The following is a 19,373-nucleotide window of genomic DNA, read 5'->3' as shown; positions in this document are numbered from 1 at the left end:
TCCTAGCTGACACATATTTTGGTTGGGGGTGAAGTGGAGCATTAGAAATGAGGAAGGGATCTTCTGAGTTCAGATATACTGTAGAACAGAGTGAAGGCAACTTTTATTTTGTAACATTTACTTTTACTTCCTCTGTGACTTACAAAGACTATATCCCTCTTGAGAGAGAATCCTGTGAGAGCAATGCATAGATAGATTCCATATGAAATATTAAAAGTGCCACAATCTTATTTCACTGGGAAAAAAAAAAAAAACTCATTGCAAAACCTGTCCTTATTAACTCTCTCTCTTAGATTCACAATGATTAAGGTGTGTAGGAAGCAAACTGTGAAATGCCTATCTTATTGCAAGTCACACCCTCATAGCATTTTGACAATTCCCAGTAAAGCTTGGTGATGACCCTCACTTACCCTTGTTGACGTCTGTGTGTCCATTGCATATTGCATGATTCTAAATTAACTTTCAAAACACCAGTGTCTCATATTCAGGTGAAAGAAATAAATCCAGACTAAGGTGATATTTTGGTTTCTCCTGGTCCTTTACTTAGGCCTACAAGAAGAATATATTTTTATTAACTTTTGTCCCCAAATTCTTGAATACTAGAAATCCATATTCAGTTTTTACTTAGGTTACTTTGCACATTTCTATCACATTTTAACACATTTATATTATGTTACAAGGACATATTCTGGATTCTACTGTAAATAATATACTTAGTGACAATAATTATATACATTTTAGTTCTATTCTTCTAAATTGTCTAATAATTCTCTCTCTCTCTCCTCCCCCCTCTCTCTAGTCTTAATTTTTACAAAGTCAATTAAAACTTTCTTCTGAAAAGAAAAACATCTATTTATGTATGGGCATAGGATAAAATGTTCCCAAAATGCAATCAAATGTGTAATGCCCTGAACGTTAGAACAACAGTTTCATATAATTTGGATTAATTTTTCCCACAGAAGTGTTGAAATGATGTTCTAAATCTTTCAATCCCTTATTCCAATCTCCCAAAACTACCACAACTCTAAAGATTTTTTCTGTCCTACTGTCATCAATGAATCAAAATGGCACTCTATCTGTTCTTTACATTCATATGAAGAAGAAGAAATGTTTTGAGTCATAGAATGGTTAAAAATATCATTTAGACCTGGTAAAAAATATTAAGGACATTCAAGTTCTGTGTGAAGTTTGACTAATTTCTGAATGAAAAATTCTTTCTCCTTGTAACCTAGAAATGTACAAGTGTCTGCTTATTAGTTAAGGACCTAATATAAAGTCACAGGAAAATCATCTTATATATAAATGCAGTAGTTAATTAGAGTCACATGGAAAGTAACCTCTTAAAAAGAGAGAGAAAAAAGAAGAAAGAAAATGAACTCTGTACTGAGAAAATAAAATGCCTGAATATACTCAAAAAAAGAATAATAGGAACAACAATAAACCTCTGAAGTACAATGTAGTGCATTTGAAAAGTGACATAGGAGGAATTGCATCCATGAGAAGGTATATCCATGAAGAAAGAGGGTGAATTGAAGTGAGATATATCCCAGGTAAATATTATGTATAATTTTTTTTACAATTAACTCACTGATATGTTTTCCTCTGAGATTTAAAAGTAAACCAAATGACATAAATGAGAGAAAAGCAAAAACTGAGAAAAATGAATTTATTTATAAATTCTGGAACTTATTCTGTTTGATGGATGAACAATGCATTTATGTAAAATGTGAGCATGCATTGAATACAGTGATTAACAGCTCTGCTTCTGAGACCAGACAAACCTAGCTTCCTTATACCACAGAGTCTTTATTTCCTATTTTTAATGTGAGGCTGGTAGATTTATTGAAAGAAATAATATTCGACACATAAAGAGCTTATCTCAGTGTCTGGTATAGAGGAAGTCTTTCAAAGTTAGATGTGCTATAGGTAGAGACATAAATTCCAGGGTCTTCCTTGAAAGATGATTTTTACTGGGGAGATGATCTGAATATGTTCATGTTTGTAGTGAGAGAAATAGTTAAGGTAATTCTTGAAAAGAATTTATTCTAGCTCTACAACTGCATGATCACATTTTCATAGAATCAGAAGTTCTGCATATAGAGAATATGACTAGATATAGATTACAAACTACTTAAAGTCAGTTTTTCATTCTCTTACACATTCCCCAAACAATTTTATACAGGTATATGCTCAAGGAGGATAAGAAAAATGTTGACTCAATAGGTAGATCAATGATTTTACATATCTAAACACAGATTGCTATTTCTATTAATCCATCTCTCAATTCACAGATTTCTTTTCTACCTATCAGGATAGCAACCCCTGTCATGTCAAAGACAGCATCTAAGCACTAAAACCAGCACAAACACAACAAGACATATTGTGCACAGAAGTTGTGCACTGCTAAGATGAAGACATTATAATGAGAGCAAAGTAATAAGCAGAATAACAATTTGCCTACAGAAGACAAATTTTCTTCCTTAGAAGGAATTTCTACCGAGAATACCAACAATAAAACATAATATTTCAAACTGCTCGTCTGGGATATATTTTCTTATTAAGCAATACATTTCTTATTGTGATGAAAAGGAATATGGATTCATGGCTAATGCTGGTAAGTTAACAAAGATAATGTGTTTCAATAAACATTAATTTATCATTGCATTGCTAAGAAACAAAAGGAAATAAAATAATAAAGAAAGAAGGAATGCGTTGGAGCAGAACAGTATAACCTATCTAGGAAAAACAAATTAAAACAGGGTAGTTGGCAATCAACTAAGTAAAATATTTAAAATTAAATTCTTTAATTTTGAAACAAAACCCAAAGTTCTATTTCATCATTGAATTAAAGTGACCATAATTTAAGTAAAACTTGGAAACAATGTCCATCCAAAAAAGAATAAATGAGATTATCAGGTACAACTTAGTAGCATATTGAAAACCTAATTTGTGAGTGGAAATTCTTTTTTTTTTTTTTTTTTTTTTTTGTGGTACACGGGCCTCTCACTGCTGTGGCCTCTCCCGTTGCAGAGCACAGGCTCTGGACGCACAGGCTCAGCAGCCATGGCTCACGGGCCTAGCCGCTCCATGGCATGTGGGATCTTCCCGGACCAGGGCATGAACCCTTGTCCCCTGCATTGGCAGGCGGACTCTCAACCACTGCACCACCAGGGAAGCCCATGAGTGGAAATTCTTATTATCCAAGAAGTTTTTTCCAAATAAACTAATTAGCTTTCAGTTAGCTGATCATCGCAGACGTCTTCAAATATCCAATGAAGTAATCTGTCATCCTTTTGAAATGGAAAAGAGTTTAAGAATATTATCAATAATGTTGTAAAGTTATAGGCTACTTCATGAAACTCAAAACAAAGGACAAAAAATAGACTTATAGTAATTCTAAACTAGGGTCTTGAATATGTTTCTTGGATAATTGTTTCATAACAAAACAAAATATTAACTGCCATATTTGCTGGTAATTCAATTCTTGCCTTTCCACACTGTGTGGAAAGTATACTTTAAAAAAAATGAAAATCTTACTAACATCAAAAATCACTTTTCAATTAAAAGTCTTCACCCAAAAAGAATTTGGAAAAATAAAAATATTTATAGGGTGGAGTGGTGTGTGGAAAACCCTAGAATCAGTCATTTTATACATTCTGTTTTGTGTGAAGCTTCACTTTAAAGTCATGTAATGACATTCTTAAGAAAATCCCTGGGTGATTAAAGACAACATAAACAAAGATGACTTGATTATCTTTAATGTCTCATAGTTTTGACTGTGCTTTTTTATTTCTGAGGTACATTAAAAAAAAAAAACTACAAGTATAGATGAGATAGAAAAAAGAAAGAGACAGGTTTTAAAAGGGGAAGGGATGGATCCAAGGGTAGGACAGTCTGTCACAGCAACAACAACCAAGAAAGGAAAATTTCCATAAAGGAAATAGTCCTACATGAATAAAAGATTAGCTTTATACGAATGGCATGTACACACCAACATCATTTCAAGGATGTTTTGCTTTGTGGAAACCAAATTGCTGATCACAACATGAATGTGGTGCTGAAACTATGTCACACAGTCTTTGAGTCTGGCACATCTATTTCATATAAATACTACGAAAATTCAATTCTCACACCAATTTTCCCTATCTGAAAAACCGCAACATATTTAGCTTTGACTTGTCCACATATATTCTTTATACATTAAATTCTCCTTTTTTATTTTTCATTTGCTTCTGAATATAAAGTAGTACAACTTGACACTAATAGATCCAAACAATACTAGGTTATTTAGCAGTAACCTAGATTATCTGGAACATGTTAATATCAAATTTTATATTATTATCAAAAATTGTTTTGCTTCATCACATTTTAAATATGAAATGTAATTAACATAGCATAAAATTCACCCCTTTAAACAATACTCCAGTTGCTTTTAGTATATTTGTGGGGTTATGCAACCATCACCAGTAATTATTTCAGAATATTTTCATCACCCCAGAAAGAAATCCTATACCTGTTAGCAGTCTCTCCCATATTCCCTCTCCCCTCAGCCAGTGGAAACCACTAATCTACTTTCTGTCTCTATGAATTTGCTTTTTCTGAACATTTCATATAGGTGAGATTATACAATAAATTATCATCAAAGTATGATCACAAAATTTAAAAACATAGAGAATCTGCATACCCTTGAGAATATGACAGTAGAGCACAATTAAATATTTATATAAAATAATACTGGTAGGCAGAGAAATGTGATGGAGGAAGATGTGTACAAAAGATTATTGGACATAATATCTTATAATGATGCCTCTTAAAAATATTTAAGTCTCACCTCTTACTAAATCAAAATCTCCAAGAAGAAAGCCTGAGCATCTGTATTTCTGAAAAGTGTTTCTGGGAATTATGATATTTAGCCAGGTTTTGGAACCATTGCAATAGGCCATATTTTGATTCATTTCTAATGAAGGCTATTTCTAGCCATTGACTGAATGACACATTTGCAGGTATTTAAGCCATTGAATTATTCTGTTTGGAAGAAAAGAGAAAAATATATAAATAAAAGATTCAGTAACAATCACATTCTATGCTAATGTTTTCATAATCTTTTAGCTTCTTTATGCAGTGATTAATTGCTTAATTGTGTTTCTTAGACATCTACAGATGTGCATAATTTAAAAATTTTGAAATGAAAATTAGATTCATATTTATTTAGATTTCTTTGTTCTTACCTTCATTTGTTTTGCATAAACAATGCTACACTTACTCATCCAAATCAATGCAAACAGAGAAATCATGCTCCTGCAAATTATTTCATTTATACTTTTAAATAGAATCATAATCATCAGAAGAAAATATTTACTTGATAGTTCAAGTGTCATGAACATTTTACATATAATTTATTTCTTTACTTAAAAAAGTGATCAATATTGAATTGAAGATATGATAAAAGATCAATACAGTTTCATTTCCAATGAGTGAGTACAATGTACCAATAAGTATACTTTATTCTACGTTCCCTTCACAAATATTTTTCCATCAGTATCTGCTTCAAACTTAGTAACTAAATGCTTCCACTTATTTTAAAGTGTAATTTCTTTTTTAATTCATCCCTTCATATTTAACCTCCCTGATACAAGATTTGGTAAATTGAGTTGCCAGAAGTTTATGAATGGTGCATAATATTTATTGTTAAAATAGAAATGCTGGCATGAAACTACTTGAATGATGTGGTAAAATCAGAAACTTGCCCCATAAAAACAAACTAAAATATGTGTTGCACATGTGATATTTATATGTGGAAGGCAAGGGAGGAAGCAAGAAGGGCAGTGGTTGTATTTAGATGACGCATGAAGATGGGGAGGGAAAATTAAGAGTTTTAAAGCAACTTAACTTTGAGATTGAGTCTTCATCAAAAATATAATTCCAGATGAAGTTCTGTCTCAGAGCTGGCCTTAAATATCCAAATGTATCAAAGAGCATATAACTTCCATAGGTTTCTTAACCACTCCAGCAATTTTCAGGGGGAAAATATACTGCCCAAATCCAATTCTTTGTAAATTTTTTACTCTAATATTAGATGATGTAGTGTACTCCATTCCTAAAACATTTTAAGTGTCTTGATTCTCCTTAATTGATTACTATTTACTCCTATAAAATTCTGATTTTTAACATCCCTACTTCCTGTTATTTCCTGGGCAATCTTTGCAACTGAGGTTAGTAGGCAGAATGCTATGTCAATATATGGAACTAAAAACAGATTGGGTCAATGATATTGCAATTCATTGAGGAAATCCTACGTTTGCATCTGAATTTAAAAATAGATCTTTCTTCACTGACTTACTTTTAGTTTCAGAGTTAGTTTACTGTTTTGGGGTTTTTTTGTTGTTTTTTGGGGTTTTTTTGTTTTTTTGTTTTGTTTTTTTTTTGCGGTACGCGGACCTCTCACCGTTGTGGCCTCTCCCGTTGCGGAGCACAGGCTCCGGACGCGCAGGCTCAGCAGCCATGGCTCACGGGCCCAGCCACTCCGCGGCATGTGAGACCCTCCCGGACCGGGGCATGAACCCGTGTCCCCTGCATCGGCGGACTCTCAACCACTGCACCACTAGGGAAGCCCCTTGGGATTTTTTCAATTAACTTTCTATTAGCTATGCTTCTAATTCCTCAGTTATAGATTTCTTTTTCTCAAGGCAAAGTAGATAATATTTTGTAAAACATTTAAGACCTTATTAAGGGGTCCTTCAGGTTAATCCTTTCATAAGGAGAGGAATAGTTTCCATTGAAATTAATCACCAGTCTTCTAGTTAATCAGTTTTACTATTTCAGGTTTTCATATGCAGAATTTATTCCATCAATTACATATACTCATAATTTTTCCCTTTTTTTTTTTTTTGTTCTCTCATCTGTCTCTTGCTCTGTTGCTTCACTCTGTCTTCCTTTGATCTTACTGATAGTTTGTATTTTTGAACACTGTTAAATAGCTGATTAGCCACTTTTGTTACTTCTAATATCAATACATCCAAAATAAAATTTCTCCAATTTTTCCGAGATTATAATCCACACATGTACCTATAGAATGTACCATATACCTCTGGCTTTTTATTGTCAGGCCAATATTCATATCTTAAAATAAAACCTGAATTGTGGTGTCAAATTGTGCCAACATGATATTTTCACTAGATAAGCCTCAAGCAAGATTGTGTTCTGGAGCTCAATTGCTTGGGTCTCTTAATAACCTTGTTCTTTTTATACCTATATCCAAATTATTAAATGATTTATAACTTATCAGAGTTTATCTTAAACTCTAGTAAATCATGCAATACAGCAATAATGTTTGATTTGAAAACATAAATGTGTGTATTCAAATGACACACATGACCCAGATCTGAGGACTGGATTCTAATCAAATCAGTACAAAAGCAAATTTAATTCTCCAGCCAGAAACATGGTTCTTGTGCTGGATTTCTTTTTTTTTTTTCCCCTTATTCTGATACATGGAAAATTCTACTTTTCTCTCTTCTCCCATAAGGAATTTATTGGCTGTCTGCATAAAGTATGTTGCTCTCCTTCGGACAAGGTGAAAGCATTAGTGCTCTACATAGTGATATTGTCACCACCACCCTTCCTCACTGTTGCCTGTTTACTTTTTGCTCCTAAACTACAGAAATAGAAAGTGATTTAAGTTTTACTTTTCTCCTCTAGAGTCATGATGAATAATCACAAGGATGAGCCAATATGTTTTAAAAATCCAAAGGATAATAACTCTGTTGTATTCATTTTCTCAAAACATATGCCCCCTAGAAAGCATATTTCATTTTTGAAACTTTAAAAAGTATTACCCAGCATGATATTGGATGGATTCATAATTTATAAGTCACAAACTTACAAATTCAGAATAAACCATTAATATTTATAAGATGCTATAGTGCCTCTTACCTAGATTAATATATACCGAAACTGCATTTCTTTCTGAAACTGAAACATAATTCATTTTACAAATGACTGAGAACCAAAAAGATATAATAATTCCACAGTAACAAGGGGAACGATGAATGCCATTTTGGAACCCTGCCTCTAGCTTATTGGCACCAGGAACTGGCCCTACCCACCAGCCTGTCAGCATCATTACTGGAACACGTCAGGCCAAGCAACTAGGTAGGCAGAGACATAGCCCCAACCACCAGCAGGCTTGCTGCCTTCAGACCCCATGAGCTCACACCACCCCAGGACTCAGTCCTGTCCAGCAAAGGGACCAGAACCCAGCCCCATTCACCAGCGGTTCAACAAACAAACTCCAGGACATAAAGGGCCCTGCAGTCAGAGATCCTGGGACCCAGCTCTACCTACCAGTTAGTCAGCAGTAGCCCCAGGATGTTCTGGTCCTCAGCCCTGCATACCGGCAGGCCAAAACCAGCTCTGGGACTCCTGGCCCCTGCAGACAGAGGTACCAGGACATGGCTCTACCCGTCAGCAGGCAGATTCTGGCCCCAGATCTCTGGGGCTCCACAGACTTCTCTGTCAGAACCCAGACCACCCACCAGCAGACCAGCACCAGCCCCAGGAACCCTAAGCCCCAGCCCCACCCACCAGCAGGCCAACACTAGATCCAGGAAACATCCACCCCAGAGCCTAGATCTACCCACCAGTGGGTAAGCACTAGCACTGGGACCTCCTGGGGCTCTGCAGCCAGCTGCCTTATGACACTGTCCTACCCAATAGTAGCCATCAGCCTCCACACAAGACAGGGCCTGGCAACCAAATGGACCAGGGGCCAGCCACACCTAGAAGACTGCCCACAGTAGTCATTCCATTACAACAGAAAGGCCTGTGCAGCACACACAGGGGTCACTCTCAGAGCAAATAGACCGGGTGACTGAGGGAGTGTGCTGCTGGGACACATAAGACATCTCCTACAAAGAGGAATGGCTTCAAGTTTGGGAAACATAAATAAACTACCAAATTCATAGGAGTACAAACAGCTAATTAGCAAAATGAGGCAACAGAGTAATATGTTCCAAACAAAGGAAGAAGATAAAACCCCAGTAGAAGAACTAAGTGAAGTGGAGATAAATAATCTACCAAATAAAAAGTTCAAGGTAATGATCATAAAGATGCTCAAAGAACTTGGGAGAAGAGTGGACGAACACAGTGAGAATTTTAACAAAGGGTTAGAAAATATATATAAAAAAAATGAAACAGAGCTGAAGAATACAATAACTGAATTTAAAAAAAAAGACAATAGAAGGAATCAACAGTAGATGAGATACAGAGGAATGGATCAGCAAGCTGGAAGACAGAGAAATGGAAATCACTTAAGGTGAACAGAAAAAAGAAAAGAAAAAAGAATAAAAAGAAATTGGCAGAGAGCAGAAGCAAGAAGAACTACTGTTCTGCAGCCTGTGGAAGGAAAACCACATTCACATAAAGACTGACAAAATGAAAAGGGAGAGGACTTTGTACCAGATGAAGGAACAAGATAAAACCCAAGAAACACAACTAAATGAAGTGGAGATAGGCAACTTCCAGAAAAAGTATTCAGAATAATGATAGTGAATATGATCCAGGACGTCGGAAAAAGAATGGAGGTAAAGATCGAGAAGATGCAAGAAATGTTTAACAAAGACCTAGAAGAATTAAAGAGCAAACAGATGAACAATACAATAACTGAAATGAAAAATAAACCAGAAGGAATCAATAGCAGAATAACTGAGGCAGAAGAACAGATAAGTGACCTGGAAGAGAGAATGGTGGAATTCACTGCCACAGAACAGAATAAAGAATGAAAAGAAATGAAGACAGCTTAAGAGAGATCTGGGACAACATTAAACGTAACAACATTCACATTATAGGGGTCCCAGAAGGAGAAGAGAGAGAAAGAACCTAAGAAAATATTTGAAGAGATTATAGTTGAAAACTTCCCTAACATGGGAAAGGTAATAGCCACCCAAGTCCAGGAAGCACAGAGAGTCCCAAGCAGGATAAATCCAAGGAGAAACATGCCAAGACATATAGTGATCAAAGTGACAAAAATTAAAGACAAAGAAAAATTATTGAAAACAACAAGAGAAAAAAAAATACAATGGAACTCCCATAAGGTTAACAGCTGACTTCTCAGCAGAAACTCTTCAAGCCAGAAGGAAGTAGCATGATATATTTAAAGTGACAAAAGGGAAGAACCTACAACCAAAATTACTCTACCCAGCAAGGATCTCCTTCAGATTCAATGGAGAAATCAAAAGCTTTACAGACAAGCAAAAGTTAAGAGAATTCACACCAACACACCAGCTTTACAACAAATGCTAAAGGAACTTCCCTAAGTGCAAAACACAAGAGAAGAAAAGGACCTACAAAAACAAACCCATAACAATTAAGAAAATGGTAATAGGAACATAATATAGATAATTACCTTAAACGTGAATAGATTAAATGCTCCAACCAAAAGACACAGGCTCACTGAATGGATACAAAAACAAGACACACATATATGCTCTCTACCACAGATCCACTTCAGACCTAGGGACACATACAGACTGAAAGTGTGGGGATGGAAAAAGATATTCCATACAAATGGAAATCAAAAGAAAGCTGGAGTAGCAATACTCATATAAGAAAAAAATAGACTTTAAAACAAAGAATGTTATGAGAGACAAGGAAGGACATTACATAATGATCAAGGGATCAATCCAAGAAGAAAACATAACAATTATAAATATATATGCACCCAACATAGGAGCACCTCAATACATAAGGCAACTGCTAATAGCTATAAAAGAGGAAATTGACAGTAACACAATAATAGTGGGGGACTTTAACACCTCAGTTACACCAATGGACAGAGACCATCCAGAGAGAAAATTAATAAGGAAGCACAAGCTTTAAATGACACAAATGGATAGATTTAATTAATATTTATAGGACATTCCATCCAAAAACAACAGAATACACTTTCTTCTCAAGTGCTCAAGGAACATTCTCCAGGATAGATCACATCTTGGGTCACAAATCACGCTGTGGTAAATTTAAGAAAATTGAAATCATATCAAGCATCTTTTCCAACCACAATGCTATGAGATTAGAAATCAATTACAGGGGAAAAAAAGCAAAAACCACAAACACATTGAGGCTGAAAAATAAATTACTAAGTAACCAAGAGAGCACTGAAGAAATCAAAGAGGAAATCAAAAAATACCTAGACAAATTACAACGAAAACATGATGATCCAAAACCTATGGGATGCAACAAAAGCAGTTCTAAGAGGGAAGTTTATAGCAATACAAGCCTACCTCAAGAAACAAGAAACAACTCAAATAAACAATCTAACCTTACACCTAAAGGAACTAGACAAAGAAGAAGAAACAAAACCCAAAGTTAGTAGAAGGAAGGAAATCATAAAGATCAGATCAGAAATAAATGAAAGAGAAACAAAGAAAACATTAGCAAAGATCAATAAAACTAAAAGCTGGTTCTTTGAGAAGATAAACAAAATTGATAAAACTTTAGCCAGACTCATTAAGAAAAAGAGGGAGAAGACTCAAATCAATAAAATTAGAAATGAAAAAGGAGAAGTTACAATGGACACTGTAGAAATACAAAGCATCCTAAGACTACTACAAGCAACTCTATGCCAATAAAATGGACAACCTGGAAGAAATGGACAAATTCTTACAAAGGTATAATCTTCCACGACTAAACCAGGAAGAAATAGAAAATATGCATAGACCAATCACAAGTAATGAAATTGAAATTGTGATTAAAAATCTTCCAACAGGGCTTCCCTGGTGGCGCAGTGGTTGAGAGCCTGCCTGCCGATGCAGGGGACACAAGTTCGTGTAGACATTTTTCCAAAGAAGACATACAATTGGCCAAGAAACACATGAAACACTGTTCAGCATCACTAACTATTAGAGAAATGCAAATCAAAACTACAATGAGGTATCACCTCACACCAGTCAGAATGGCTATCATCAGAAAATCTACAAACAACAAATGCTGGAGAGGGTGTGGAGAAAAGGGAAGCCTCTTGCACTGTTGGTGGGAATGTAAATTGATACAGCCACTATGAAGAACAGTATGGAGGTTCCTTAAAAAACTAAAAATAGAATTACTATATGACCCAGCAATCCCACTACTGGGCATATACCCTGAGAAAACCATAATTCAAAAAGACACATGCATCCCAATATTCATTGCAGCACTATTTACAATAGCCAGGACACAGAAGCAACCTAAATGCCCATCGACAGACAAATGGATAAAGAATATGTGGTACATATATACAATGGAATATTACTCAGCCATAAAAAGGAATGAGATTGGGTCATTTGTAGAGACGTGGTTGGATCTAGAGACTGTCATACAGAGTGAAGTAAGTCAGAAAGAGAAAAACAAATATTGTATATTAATGCATATATGTGGAACCTAGAAAAATGGTAAAGATGAACTGGTTTGCAGGGCAGCAATAGAGACACTGATGTAGAGAACAAATGTACGGACACCAAGGGGGGAACGTCACGGTGGGGGTGGTGGTGGGATGAAGTGGGAGATTGGGATTGACATATATACTCTAATATCTATAAAATAGGTAACTAATGAGAACTTGCTGTATAAAATATAAATAAAATTCAAAAAATCAAGAAAAACTATAATAAAAATAAATGATCACCGTGTAAGAGACCTCTGAGGCAATATCAAGCATAATTCATATTATTAGGGCCCAGAAGGAGAAGAGAAAGAGAAATATACTGAAGACACAACAGCTGAAAATGTCCATAACCTGGGAAAGGAAACAGACAGTCAAGTTCAGGAAGCACATAGTCACAAATAGGATCAACCCAAAGAGGATCACACCAATACACATTATAATTAAAATGGTAAATATTAAAGAGAGAATATTAAAAGCAGCACGGTAAAAGCAACAAGTTGCATACAAGGGAATGCCCATAAGGGTATCAGCTGAATTTTCAGCAGAAACGCTACAGGCCAGAAGGTATTGGCACAGTTTACACAAAGGATGAAGGGAAAAACCTACAACCAAGAATATTCTACCCAGCAAGGCTTTCATTCAGACTTGAGGGAGAGATTAAAAGTTATACAGACAAGCAAAATCTAAAGGAGTATAGCACCACCAAACCAACTTTACAGGAAATGTTAAAGGGACTCTTCTAAGTGAAAATGAAAAGGCCACAGCTAAAAACATGAAAATGACAAAAGGAAACATCTCAGTGGTAAAGGCAAATATAAACTAAAGGTAGTAAATCAATCATGTATAAAGTTAGTAGGAAGATTAAATTACAAAAGCAAAAAAATCATCTATTTTCATAATAACTAAAGAGATACACAAAACAATAAGATATAAATATGATGTCCAAAACAGTAAATATGAGGGGTGGAGGAGTAAAATTGCAGGGTTGTAAAAATACATTTTAACTTAAGATATCCACAAATGAAAATAATCACATATATATAGATTGCTATATATAAACCTCAGGATAACCACAAACTGAAAATCTATAATAGATACATACACAAAAAAGGAAAAGGAATCCAAACATAACATTAAGAATAGTCAATAAATCACAAGGGAATAGAAAAAAAGAAGAAGAAAGGAACAAAAAGAACTATATGACCAATCTTAAAACAATAAACAAAATGGCATTGAGTGCATAAATATCAATAATTACTTCAAATGTAAATGAACTAAATGCTCCAATCAAAAGACAGAGTGGTTGAATGGATAAGAACAAAACTGGTATATATGCTTCTTACAAGAGACTCACGTCATATCTAAAGACACACTCAGACTGAAAGTAACGGGATGGAAAAATTTATTCCATGCAAATGGAAATGAAAAGAAAGTCAGAGTAGCAATACTTATATCAGACAAAACAGACTTTAAAGCAAAGATTGCACTAAGAAACAAAGAATGACATTACATAATGATAAAGGGATCAACCTAAGAAGAAGATATAACAATTATAAATATATATGAGACCAACATCTGAGCACCTGCATACATAAAGAAGTATTAACAAACATAAAGAGAAATTGACATTGACATTACCACAAAAATAGTAGGGGACGTTATCATGCCACTTATATCAATAAACAGATCATCCAGACATAATGTCATAAGGAAACAGTGGCCTTAAATGACACATTAAACTAAATTGACTTTATATATATATAGAACATTCCATACAAAAGCAGAAGAATACATATTCTTTTCAAGTGCACATGGAACATTCTCCAGGATAAATCATATACTAGGACACAAAACAAGTCTTAGTAAACTTAAGAAACTTGAAATTATGTCAAGCATCTTTTTCAACCACAATATTATGAGACTAGAAATCAACTACAAGAAAAAGGAATGCAAAAAACACAAACATGTGGAGGCTAACTAATATGCTACTAAATAACCAATGGATCACAAAAGAAATAAAAAAAGAAATAAAAAATTATCTGGGGACAAATGAAAATGAGAACACAAAAATCCAAAATCTATGGAATGCAGCAAAAGCAGTTCTAAGAGGGACGTTTACAGTGATACAAGCTTACCTCAGGAAACAAGAAAAATCTCAAATAAACAACCTGACCTTACACCCAAAGCACCTAGAAAGAACAAACAAAACCCAAAGTTGCTAGAAAGAAAGAAATCATAAAAATTAGAGCAGAAATAAATGAAATAGAGACTACAAAAACAATAGAAAAGATCAGTGAAACTAAGAGGTAGTTCTTTGAAAAGATAAAATTGATAAACCAGGATTTTCAAGAAAAAAATGAGACAAGGCACAAATCAAGTGAAAAAGATGTTACAATTGATATATATCACAGAAATACAAAGGATCATAAGAGGTTACTTCAAACACTATAAACCAATAAAATGGGCAGCCTAGAAGAAATGAACAAATTCCTAGAAATGTTCAATCTCTCAAGAGTAAACCAGGAAAAAATAGAAAATATGAACAGACCAATTACCAGCAATGAAATTTAATCAGTAATTAAAGAAAAAAGCCTCCCAACAAACAAAAGTGTAGAATTAGATGGCTTTACAGGTGAATTCTACCAAACATTTAGGGAAGAATCAACACCTATCCTTCTCAAATTATTCCAAAAAAATTGCAGAGGAAGGAACACTTCTGAACTCACTCTTTGAGGCTAGCATTACCCTGATGCCAAAATCAAACAAAAATATCCCACAGAAAAAGAAAATTACAAGCCACTATCACTGATGAACATAGATGCAAAAATCCCCCACAAAATATTAGCAAACCAAATCCAGCAATACATTAAAAGGATAATTCACCATGATCAACTGGGATTTATCCCAGAGATGCAAGGATTTTTCAATATTTGCAAATCAATCAATGTAATATAGCACATTAACAAAATTGAAGAATTAAAAAGAAAATGCTTATCTCAATAGTTGCAGAAAACTGTACTCAGAAAACTATAAGACACTGATGAAAGAAACTGAAGACAACACAAACAGATGGAAAGATATATTGTGTTCTTGTATTGGAAGAGTTAACATTGTGAAAATGACCATACTACCCAAGGTAATCTACCAATTCAACGCAATTCCCATCAAAATACCAATGGCATTTTTCACAGACCTAGAACAAATAATTTAAAATTTGTATAGAAACACAGAAGACTATGAATAGTGAAAACAATCTTGAGAAAGAACAGATATGGAGACATCACACTCCCTGATTTCAGGCTATACTACAAAGCTACAGTAATCAAAACAGTATGGTACTGGCACAAAAAAAGATGCAAAGATCAATGGAACAGAATAGGAGCCCAGCAATAAGCCCACACTTATATGAGCAAGTAAACTATGAGAAAGGAGGCAAAAATGTACAATAGGGAAAAGACATATTCTTTAATAAATCCTGTTGGTGAAACTGGACAGCTACATGCAAAAGAATCATATTGGACTTCTCTGTCACACCTTGCACAAAAATAAATTAAAAATGGATTGAAGACTTAAATATAATACCTGAAACCATAAAACTTCTAGAAGAAAACATGGGCAGTATGCTCTTTGACATCAGTCTTCATAGTATTTTTTTTTTTGATATGTCCAAAGGGAAACAAAAGCAAGAAGAAACAAATGGAACTATATCAAACTAAAAAAACTTCTGCATAGAAAAGGAAACTATTGACAAACTAAAAGGCCACCTAATGAAAGGGAGAAGATATTTGCGAATGATAAATCTGATAAGGGGTTAATATCCAAAATATACAAAGAAAGCATACATCTCAACATCAAAAAAAAATTTAAAAACCCAAACTACCCAATTAAAAATGGGCAGAGGATCGGAATATACATTTTTCCAAAAAGACATACAGATGACCAACCAATGAAAAGATGCTCAACATCACTAATCATCAGTGAAACGCAAATGAAAACCACAGTTAGGTATCATCTCACACCTGCCACAATGGCTATTATCAAAAATACAACAAATAACAAGTGCTAGTGAGGATGTGGAGAAAAAGGAACTCTTGTGCAATATTGGTGGGAATGTAAATTGCTGTAGCCACTATGGAAAACAGTATGGATATACCTCAAAAAAACTAAAAATAGAACTCCCATATGATCCAGCAATTCGACTCCTGGGTATTTATCAAAGAATACAAAACACTAATTAGGAAAGATATACACATCGCTATGCTCGCTAATAAGAATGGATAGTTGATTGGATGTGACCAGTGAGAGAGACGGCAAAACCAAGGTTTCCCTCAGATTTTTTTCTGTGGATTTAGAATAAACAGTGATGCCATTAGATATGAAACTTATAAGAGAGGGAAATAATAAGCTCAACACTGAGCATACTGAGTTATGTTGAACACAGGTGGAGTTATCCAGAAGGCAGCCGGATATGTGCTTCTGTAGCATGGAAGAGAGATCTAAGCTGTGGATACAGACATGAAGATCATATCCAGATCATATCCACTGATGCCATGTGATTAAATAGTTAACCAAGATGAGGTTTTACCAAGCCCAGTGGAACTTTATCTAATAGTTGAAACCCCCACCACACCAAACATTTTTTCATTTTGAGGCACCAACAATGATGAGTACAGTTAAAAATCTCCAGTTTTAAGAGTCATATTGCAGTAAAATTTTCTGTATATTTCTTCATTATAAATGAAATCTTTTGAATACATCTTATTTGCAGAGGATATATTTTAAGTAACATTTAATACATACACCATAATCTTAAATATTTAAGGCCACTTTCTTTAAAATTTATAAGTATATTTATTTCTTACATTGTCATTAAAATTACTATGTAAATTGTCTCTAAATTAAGAGTTCTCATTCAGCAATTTTTCTCCATTCCTAAAGAGTCCTCTTCAGCTACCTGGTAAATAAAACACAAGATATAAGAATAGTAACTTACTCAAGATTTTTTTAAAGACTTTGTTATTTTTTCTATACCCGTCAGTTGGGTTGGCTTAGCTAATATCACTTACTTGTGATTCTAAGAGGAAACAAATTACTGAATAACTGAGTTTTCAAAAGAAAATTTTCTTTTCAATTTTTGGTGCTTACTTTTTCCATCATTATTACAGACTCATAGGGGAGAAATATAGAGAAATTCAGAACATTAAATAATATAAAAATCTATGTAGATTCATATTGAAAATATTAACAAGGACAAAATATGCCCAGCTGTCTGCCACAAAGAGAGGAATTTGTTTCCTCCATCTAGGTACAACCAACCTGTTTGGCCAGGATTATTTTAAAGTGACCAAAATATTGTCTCTTTAAATTATTCCATCTCTTTGAGTGGCCCCAGGGTAGCTCCATGTGAATCAGCAAAGCTGGCAGAAGAGGCTGAGTAGCAGCATAATAACATGTCAGAAAGTTCTCACTTCCCTCAAAGTCCTCCATTGTTCCTGAATTTCTCTCCCCTCCTTCAGAATGAAACATTTTTAAGGATAAAAATAACCTCTCCTCCAAATGCAGATCCTCATTCTAAGTGAAATATTTGCTAAATTTCTGCAATTAGCCACATTTCCTGAGACTTACAGCACATTGTTTCTTCTGTAGCCAGCATACCATGGATACAAAATGACACAAAAAAATGTGGCCCCATAATTACTCTTCATAACTATGAACAAAATTCATAATTTCTTGAGTATTTGAAGAAAAAATACTTTTTTTCTTCCCTTTTCCCTAGTATATGATGCTCCTCAGTTCAACTGTCCCAGGTAGTCTTGTACATGCTTAGCAACAGCAACCAAAATCTCCCTAGTCACACATAAATTCATCAAATTCTTAATAATTTATTTGTCTGGGTTTTGGCCTGATTTGACATCACTGATTCTGGTACATTCAACACTTATTTGTTTCTCTGTATTTATACCTATACTACCTTTTAAATTGAATTAATTTCAAAATGAACATGCTTGAAATACAGCAAAAACTCCATCACCTACAATATGAAGTGCAAAATCTTTAGTTCCTTATGATTTAGCCCAAACATTTCTTCCCCAGCTTTTTTGTTTAGGTGCACTCTCTCATAAGAATCCATCAGAATACCACTGTGAAATCTTTGAACATTTGCCACGTAGATTCACAGATGCAACATTTTGCACGTGCTCTTTACTCTGAGAAAAAGTTTGTTCATGAGATTGTTCTTTCCTGGGCCTTTTCCTAGAGAATCTTAATTGTCCTTGAAGGCTTAGCACTAAACCTCAGAACTCTAAATGACTTGCAGATCCACACTAATTCCACTAGCACAGCACAGAGTCAAGCTACCCCTTAGTCTCTCTGTGAACCTTCGGCACATACTTACTGACCTGCACCTGTCTTCCTGGGATGCTGAAGCTAATGTGACAAACAAAACAAAGCCCCTGCTCTCATGTGACTCATGTTTTTGTGAAGAGGCAGAAAATAAATGCAAATAAAATGTGGTGACAGGTAGTAATGGTACCATAAAGGAAAATAAAGTATGGATTGGAGAATAAAGAGGCTAAATAAGGGCTAGTTTAGGTAGGATTATCTGATTAGACCTGACTGAGGGTGTGGTGTTTAAACACTCGAATAAGTTGTCCTTGTAGATACCTTCTTCAAAACTTCTCATTATATTGTAATTAAAGTTGAAATTCTTTTATACATTATTCTTGAATTGGGTAGTTTTTCACTTAAACAAAAAAATGGCTTTGAAAGCAGATAATTGAAAAGTCATACATTTACAGCAGAAGCATTTTATTTTATTCTACAACATATCAACGTACTTTCATTTGTCAGTATCATGATATTGGGCCAAAGCCCTTTATTTGAGTATGAATCTGCTAATTAAAGTTTTATATCATCTTTCATACAATTCATATATTGGTCTCATTCAAGTGTAATG

Source organism: Aethalodelphis obliquidens, unplaced genomic scaffold, assembly GCF_003676395.1.
Source record: "Aethalodelphis obliquidens isolate GAN/ISIS:26980383/991018 unplaced genomic scaffold, ASM367639v1 scaffold4, whole genome shotgun sequence".
Classification (NCBI taxonomy): domain Eukaryota; kingdom Metazoa; phylum Chordata; class Mammalia; order Artiodactyla; family Delphinidae; genus Aethalodelphis; species Aethalodelphis obliquidens.
The sequence above is the reverse complement of the archived record's forward strand: the minus strand, read 5'-3'. Positions refer to the sequence as shown.